The sequence below is a fragment of the Oryx dammah genome, unplaced genomic scaffold (assembly GCF_014754425.2).
Source record: "Oryx dammah isolate SB20612 unplaced genomic scaffold, SCBI_Odam_1.1 HiC_scaffold_11, whole genome shotgun sequence".
NCBI lineage: Eukaryota > Metazoa > Chordata > Mammalia > Artiodactyla > Bovidae > Oryx > Oryx dammah.
The window spans coordinates 17,789,606-17,799,125 of record NW_024070195.1 but is presented as its reverse complement, the minus strand read 5'-3'; positions in this window follow the sequence as shown (position 1 = coordinate 17,799,125).

Below are 9,520 nucleotides of genomic sequence, written 5' to 3'. Positions count from 1 at the left end.
TACATAAAGGTTGCAGATTGAATCATCATTCTTTAAAAGAAAAATAACAGAATATATCACAAAACAGCCACAAGTTTCTACTTCCTGCAATATCTACTTAAAATCAAAAAGATACTTTGACACAGACAAAACAAAGCCAACTCCAGGATAAGGTAAGAATCAGGCAAAAATTAAAGGCATTCATGAGAATAAATTGAACGAAACTATTATGGATTTTCTTTTCTTTTAAGAAGAATGAGAAGGCAGGTCATAATATTTTTAAACATTAAGAAAATATGTATTTATTTTGTGGAATTTAGGCACTCAGGGTAAATGCAATGGATATTCTAAGAGGGTTTTTTTTTTTTTTTTGATTAAGCCTAGAAGATCAGCATTTGGAAATATTATCTATCTGATGAAGGATTTTTTGCAATCATATTTTATCTCAGGAAATTGGTAAATAGCAGGTGTTTGCATTGCATTTTCCAGTAGGTTGTGGATTCCAGGCAAACAACTTTTACCCAGAGGGATAGTTGATTATATTACTGCTCTACAGTCGACTCTTCTTGTTCACTGGGGACTGTAACTCAAGATTGACTTGTGTTCCAAGGAGAAATACACTGGCTGGTGTCAGTGAAGTCTTTAGTAGACTATAATTGGCACAAAATTCAGTTGCAGTGACAAAAAATATTGGCCAAACCTATCAAAGGAAATGAAATGCAGCAGAAGTCAGTACCTCTGGGTTAACCTGCAGGCCAGTTGTTTTGGGAGTGGATTTAATGACAGAAGTTGAGTGCAGCAGTGATATGTATCCTGTCCAGGTTTACTGAAAGATGATCAGAGATTAGGAAGTCAGCAAATGTATTCTCTGCCCTTCAACTAGTTAGGTAGAAGATGGAGTGATAAGGAAAGCTTTCTCATACTGGATGCCAAGTATGCAACCTTAGCACTGTCTTACAAAGTCATAACTTCGATGTAAACAAACAAATTATGTCATCTTCCTGATCTCTTCTGCAGTAGCAGCTATTTTGAAAGTGAAAGTGACTCAGGTGTGCCCAACTCTTTGTGACTACAGTCTGTGGAATTCTCCAGGCCAGAATACTGGAGTGGCTAGCCTTTTCTTTCTACAGGAGATCTTCCCAACCCGGGGATCAAACCCAGGTCTCCTGCATTGCAGGTGGATTCTTAACCAGCCAAGCCACAAGGGAAGCCCAGCAGTTATTGTTATCAGTCTTAATTAGATATGGGTTAAGTAACCCGTTCCTCTGGGAGGATAAGGAAGAAAGCAAACAACCAAAACTTGTTTGCACAAGCAAACAACTTGTGCATATTTGCTGATTCATCCAACAAATAATTACTGGTACCTACCATGGTGGAGACCTGGTTTCAATCCTGGGTCAATTCTCTTGGGAAGATCCCCTGGAGAAGGAAATGGCTACCCACTCCAGTATTCTTGCCTGCAGAATCTCATGGACAGAGGAACCTTGAAGGCTACAGTTCATGGGGTCACAAATGGTCAGTCACGACTGAGCAACTAATACTTTCACTTTAATTTTACCATGAGCCAAGTATCATTTTAGGTGCTTGGAACACATCAGTGTACAAAATAGACAGAGCTCTTAGTGGAGCTTACATTTTACTTGAGGGAGATAAGCAATAAATATAAACTTTATAAATAAATGAGAGAGTATGTTAGAAAACAATTGTTTTAAGAAGAATCCTGAGGACTAAGTTGGCAGAGGAAGAAGATATTTTTAATTAAATAAGGTGGTTGGGAAAAAAAAAAAATGCCAAGTCTTGAAGGAAGTGAGAGTCTGGTAGATAACCTGGGTAGACTGACATAAATACATGAGTGAGGATGAGTATTGAAACAGAGGGACTTCAGCCTTCTGTTTTCTCTGGAAAGTAGGAAATAAGCTCATCCACTGAAAAGCAGGCTTGGAGTAAGAAACTAATGAGAATAATTTGAGTTTAGAAGAAACTGTGAAACATGTTGAGAGGGAGGTAACTAGGGAGAATACAAAAAAAAAAAAAATCTCAGCAGTGTTGGAGGCTGAGTTCTGTTGGTGGAGACTAAACTTTTGTAATGGATACAACTGGAATGGTTTTCTGAAAACAGTGCAAGACATGATTAAATTGGTTCCAAATTGGGAATATTGAATTGGTGAAATAGCAGGACAGAGAGATAAGGGAGAAAAGTTTGTAATGAAAAAGCACTAGAGAGATGGGTGAGTGGATTCAAGTTCAGTAGAAAAGAAAGTGAAGGCATATGTGCACATAGATGGAAAGGAAATAAGGGATTTCAAGGGACTGGGAGGTCATAAAAGTGTGTAATCAGATGAGGAAGACATGCTGCTAAGTCGCTTCAGTCGTGTCTAACTCTGTGCGACCCTCATAGATGGCAGCCCACCAGGCTCCCTTGTCCCTGGGATTCTTCAGGCAAGAATACTGGAGTGGGTTGCCATTTCCTTCTCTAGGAAGGAAGTAAACATGGAAGGAAGACATGAGAAGTAAACAAATAAAAATGCTCTGGTTTTGGTGGAACGTTAGATTCAAATTCTGAAGAGTAAATGATTTCAGGCAATGGAAGTGAATAACCTTGGTTGTGAATTACTTAGAAGCCATTGGAGAAGATGGTTGAATTAGGAAGTCGTCTAAGCTTCTGTTCCCTCAGTGCTCCTGAGGTTAGTAAGTAGAATGTTTCATCTACCACAGCTCCAGGAGAGAAAACACGAACTTGGTGTTAAGTTTAAAGAACACAAGACTTTTCACTTACTAGCTCAGTAATGTTGAGCAGGTTCACTATGCACAAGAAACTCAATTTTCTCTTTTGCAAAACTGATAAAATTGAGTGCAACACAGGACTATTGAGAAGAATAAATGAGTTCATGCATGTAATATGTGTGACTAGCACAGTGCTTCACCCAGTAAAATATAATAATTTACAGATATTACTTTGTGTCTATTCAAAGTTTTTTTTCACACTTAAAATATTTGTGTTGGGGAATTCTCTAGCGGTCCAGTGGTTAGGACTCTGCACTTCGACTGCAGAGGGCATGGGTTCTATCCCTGGTCTAAGATCCTTCATGCTGTGTGGAGTGGCCAAAATATCTATGTTAAAAAATGTGCCTGATAAAGTAACCCCTGTCCCCAAACTAATATTAAACCAATAATGTTCTTCATCATTCTACAGCTGATCATGTTTTAGAACTGAAGCATATAGCCATGCCCTTCTCTTTGCTTTGCCACTGGTTCCACAGTGAATGTGGAAAACTTATTTTAAGCTAGGAAAATGATAAATGCAAGCAGAGGCAGAAAAACTGTGGAGTGGAAATCAGAATGGAAACAATGGCTTTTCTGGAAGGTAGGAAATTGAATGATCCAAAAAGTCATGATCATGCTGTTGACACTACCACTTGAGCTGAGATATGACTTGGTTTCCCCACATTTAAATTTTACCTCTCACCTCAAATTCTCAGGAAGGTGTTTTTAAACGTCTCAAGGATATAAAGTTAAGGGATCCAAAAATGATAGAAAATCATTACAGGAAAAGATTGAAAAGTAGTAAAGGAGCATCCTTTCCTACGGTCTAGAAAGAGACTGACAAACAACAGAAACATTCTTATTTATCTGCTAAATATCTTTCCCATCCAGTTAAGACAGGGAAGAGAATGCTAGGTTATAGCTTGAATGCATGCATGCTCAGTCATAGCCCACTCTTTGCAACCACATGGACTATAGTCCCCCAGGCTCCTCTGTCCATGGGATTTTCCAGGCAAGAATACTGGAGTGGGATGCCACTTCCTCCTCCAGGGGACCTTGCTGACCCAGGGATCCGATCTGAATCTCCTGCATTGACAGGCAGATTCTTTACCACTGAACCACCTTGAAAACGCTGCATAAAGGCAGCAAAATGATTGTGAATTATGCATTAACTTGAAGATTTAAATGGGCTTTGGATCATTTTGTGAGAGTAGAAACATGCGGCTTTTACCAAAAGATAAAGTAAGAATATTAAAAAGAGTTTTCACCATATCACTATTCCTCTATGAAATGTGGGGCTCAGGTTTGAATTTAGAAGTTCTCCCCAGAAATTGGCTCTGATTTGAGAGTTCTCTCATGACCTGGCTCCTCTGAAAATGTCCTGCACACCTGTCTTCAAGGGTGTCCGGTGACGTATAAGGTCTCAAATCCTGGCTGGATCTTCCAGGTTGTTTCCCAAGTAACTCATAGCAGCTGAGGCAAGGAAGAAATCCACCTCATGGTCAGGGGCAAAACAAAAGGAGAGCATAAGCAGTGATGCTGAGACAAAATCCAGAAAAAAAGAAACTATAATTGGAAAAGGAGTTACGAGATCAGAACTCACAAACAACAGGAATAGTACAGAAAGTTGGAGAGTTGGGTCAGTGTAAGAATCCAATGTGGAACTAAGAACAAAGGGAGTCAACGGCCTCTTTTATATGACGTTGGCATGGAGGTCAGTCTGCTGACTGAGACAAGACTAAGCAACTGTGACATTTCTACAGGTCCTGGAAGTGGTGGATATAAACTATGAGACTCTCAACCTTATTTTAACCTGGTCATATTAACTCTATTCATATTTGTGCAGGTTGCTTAGCCACCATTTTATACTATTTTCAGTCATCATTCATAAAAATCTCCTTTAATCTTCTGTGTCTTGTTTCTGATCAGCAATTCTGTTGTTCTCATTTCCTGGTTTTCCTAGCTCATTTGCCCCTGGTCAGTTAATATTCTTCATTTTGATATCCTCTGTGACCATTCTATTCCAGTCCTGATAAGATTATCCTACTTTCAGATCTCCAAACAATTTACTCATCTCATTATCCCTGTCATTGTCTTAGTGCACATTTCTGGGACTTCACTTAGTGGACACAAACCAGTCAATCCCTGTTAGATCACCTGGCATTCCATCCTCTGGAACGCAAATCCATTGTTTGTTATAGGCATTAGTAACAATAAACCTGGCGCAGACTGATAGTGATACCTCCCTTTAGCATATAATACTCATATTTAAATGTGCACCTGTTTTGAAAATGGATTTTCTTTACAGAGATTAATTTCCCTCATTAATGTCCTATGAAATTTATAAGCAATAACTTCTTTGTTTTCAATAGGAATATCTATGGAAGTATTTTTTCAGTTTTAACTTTCCCGATTTGTCACTTGAAAATGAAAACATTTTAGGTCAAAGCAAACGGACAAACAATAATATTCCTGGGACAATAATTTTGTAATCCTTCTTCCTGATATTCGGGATTCAGTGACTACAGTATATTCTTAGTGACTATAAGGTCAAATCTGTAAGCTAAAGAAATGGATATTGTCTCTAAGTGTCATTGAAATGGTGAATGTCTTATACCGTCACTAGTTATTATTCAAATTTTGAAGAGTTTGTGGAGAGTGGAAGAGATCGGATTTTATTTTAAAATTTTAAAGTTATTTAATACCAACAGGCCTGAAAGCAATTAAAATATTTGGAAATAGAGTTGCTGACCTCATTAATTTTGTAACAAATCATTACAAACTTGATGGCTTCAGACAATAGATCTTTATTCCCACACAGGTCTGGAGATTAGAAGCCTGAAATCAACATGTCAAAAGGGCTATGCTCACTCTGAAGATATTCGAGAAGGCAACTTCTTGCCTCTACCCAGGTTTCTGGTGTCTCCAGCAATGCTTGGTGTTCCTTGGCTTATAGCTGCATCTTTCTAAGCTGTGCCTCCATCAACACGTGGACTTTCTTCCCTGATATCTATGTTTGCCCTCTCGTTTCCTTATAAGGATATCATCATTAGATTTAAGGCTCACCCTAATCCAGCATGACCTCATTTTAACTTGATTGTATCTGAAAAAAAACACATTTCCAAAAAAGATCTCATTCTTAGACTCTGAGTGGTTCAAGTGGACCATGAATTGGGAGGGGGTGGTACTATCCAATCCACTACAAGCTGGGCTGTTTGTGCCCAAATGATTCTTTTAATCCACCACTCCTATAATATGGGCTTCCCTTCTGGCTCAGCTAGTAAAAAATTCACCCACAGTGCAGCAGACCTGGGTTCAATCCCTGGGTTGAGAAGATCCCCTGGAGAAGGGAAAGGCTACCCACTCCAGTATTCTGTCCTGGAGAATCCCATGGACTGTATCTCATGGGGTCGCAAAGAGTCAGACACTATTGAGCGACTTTCACTTTCCCCTACAACATGTAATTTATTTCTCTCATGAAGGAGAATAAGAAGAGGTGGAGAGATAGAGCAGGTGTGTTACTGTAGAGGAAGCTCTCCCATATTGAAAAAGTAGATCAGAAAACTAAAAATTCTCCCAATTGCATTACAATTGTTTGCTTAACTGATCATATTTAACTCTTTGGTCTATCCCACTGACTGTGGACAGTCCTCCCAGGAGAGGCAAGCAACACTCGATGAAGACCATTTCATTGATCTTTTCTGAGTCCATACCTCAAATACCCATTGCTGCTATTTGAGTTTCCTTCTGCTTCCAGGAGAAGTTTAGCTTTTGTCCCCACAGGAGTCTAAAATGGTTCAGTATTAAGATCCCCCTGAGAAGGAAATGTCAATCCACTCCAGTATTCTTGCTGGGAAATCCTATGGACAGAGGAACCTGGTGGGCTACGGTCCATGGGGTCACAAGAGTTGGATAAGACTTCGCAACTAAACTGTCAGCACCATATGTTAAATGCACACACTGCTGTACCCTAGAGCAGAAAAGTAATCTTTATTCTCATTTTTACCTATTCTCAAAGTATGCCCAGCCACATTGTATGATGACTTCACCTTAAGTCATTCTGTTAAATCAAGTGACACCATTAAACCATTCTAATACCAAGATGTCAGCAATATAGAGATATCCCAAATTTAAATATAAACACTCCTCATTATCATATGCATGGGAGAACCTAAGATGCCAAGAATAAGATCCTACCAATCTAAGTCCATAGAAATCAAAGATCAAAATCCTCAGGTTAATATGTAAATAAAACCAATTCCAAAACAAAATGATCTTGCCTTTAAATATTAAGTTCAAAGAAAGTCAAAAATCTTCATTTGAGTCCAGAAATCATCATTGCCAATTTTTTTTTTTAAACCCTGCTAATTCTCAGCCAGAGAGCAGAATTCTAAATCAGACGCCAGAGTGAAGTTGAAGAATTTCAACAGCTTCAACCTGTCTGTCTCTCCCTGGAAAGGATGTAGCTGTGCAGTGCCTCTGAGATTGAATTACTCCTGCCAAGTCTCTTATGCGCCCCCATTTGTAAAAAGTCTGAAGCATGCATTAGGAACAAAGGAATGTCTTAGCATGAAGCCACACACACAAAATGAAGACAATAAGCCAATCCCCAGGTCTGATAGCAGTTACCCCAAGCAAAAGAAAGCTTCCAAAAACATAATTAATCTAGACCCATGTTACTGTTGCCTTAGACTTAATATCTGAGCAATGGAGGAGAGAGAAAATCAAGAAAATTCTTTATTTCAGGTTCACCACTTTGCCAATTATTCTATCTCAGGGGTCCAGCCTTCAAGACTCGTGGATTAAAATTCAATGAGAAGAAATATCTCACCATGGAATTAATTATGGTACTATTTATATTCTCCCGCTTGAAGAAAAATTCTCCTCAGTGTATAGCATTAGAATAATCCTGCTATCTCAGGGAGTTCAAATTTGCAGGGTGGTGAGTCCATTCTTCAGGGTTTATTTTCATCTTGTACATTCAAAATATCTTAATTTGTAGTTTTCCTTTGAACATGGATTAGCCAGTGACCTGGTGCTGTACTGGGTATGGAATCTATGTGGTGACAACCTCCCCACCACCTCCCCCAATGCTTCCTTGATTAGAATGCATTTTTACTCTAGTTTCATCATAATTTTGCAACCACTGACTCTTGCAATATAATTGCTTTGAGCCTCCAAGGCAGAGTTCCTCCAGTCCCACAGCCAGAGCTGCATCCTCAGCAAATTACTTATAGAAAGCTGTTTTTGATGGTTATGAAACCCATGCCCCAGGAGCCCTGATAACTACCAATAACTCAGCTATCTGCTCTTCAAGGCACAATCTTTGCTTAGTTTTCTTTCATGTCTTGAGTTTTGAGAAGGGTTTCTTATTGGGTACATATTTTTATACAATAGTGAATGATGTCTCCAATGGTCTAATTCCCCCGTAATGTCCTTACTCCTATGAGTAAAACTCAGCTGGATTTTAGATATTTAAACTGACTTTTTGACCTCATGTAGGACTGGCATTATTACTATTATTATTTACTAGATCTCCTTGTTTTTTTCTTTCTCCTCGTCTTCTGTATCTGAAATTCTTTTGCTAACACACTCTTATGACTTTGTATTGTGTGATCATTCATAGTGAGAGATTTGGAATGGATGAGCCCTAATTTTGCTAACTTCAGTCTTTGTTCACACAATTTTTACTATAACATAAATTATGGGCTTACCTGGTGGCTCAGCAGGAAAGAATCCACCTGCAGTGCAGGAGACACAAGAGACTCTCGGGTCCTATCCCTGGGTCGGGAAGATTCCCTGAAGGAGGGCATGGCAACCCACTCCAGTTTTCTTGCCTGGGAAATCCCATGGACAGAGGAGCCTACAGTCCATAGGGTTGCAGAGTTGGACATTCCTGAAGTGACTGAGCACAGCAATATTCCTTATTCCCATGATATGTATTAAATAGAACCTCAATTTTGCTAACCTACTTACTTCTCAGACACTTTCATGCAAGATTGACTGAAAGATCCAGTTCTGGCAAAAAAGATGTATGTGGATATTATAAGGTAATGGGTTCAAAGAGGTTTTAAAAGAAAACCACCATAACAAGCTTCTATTTTTACTTTTACCACCACTCTTTCACCATTTGTCTTCCTGAAATGTAGACTCAGTTCTACATATGCAGTATTAATCTTGTTCAGCCTTATACATCTACCACCACACAGGAACCAACATGTAGAACTAACATTCTGTAAATCCAGTAGCCATTAATGTGCTTGTTAAGTTGCTTCAGTCATGTCTGACTCTTTGTGACCCCATGGACTGTGGCCCACCAGGTTCTTCTGACCATGGGATTCTCCAGGTCAGAAGACTGGAGTACGTTGCCATGCCCTCCTCCAAAGGATCTTCCCGACCTAGGGATTGAACCTGTGTCTCTTGCGACTCCGGCATTGCAGGCAGATTCTTTACCACTGAGCCATCCCGGAAGCCCAGCCATTAGACTAACACCCCAAAAGGGATAGGCTCAATCTAGCATTGACCATACTTGTCAGCTTAAAAAAATATGTCTAATCTTCTCTATGCCTTTGTAACCCCGATTCCATATATTTCTACGGTGTATTCATCAAGGGCAATAGCTACTTCCCCATATAAATATTTGAAGCTTGAACATTAATGCTTTAATAATCCCAGGCTGGTTTTGTCTTCACCTCTCAAACCATCCCAGAAATTATGTAACCACTTGGAGTAGATCCCATCTTAAAGGGGTGGTTTCCTTCCTGAGAACTTTTATTTT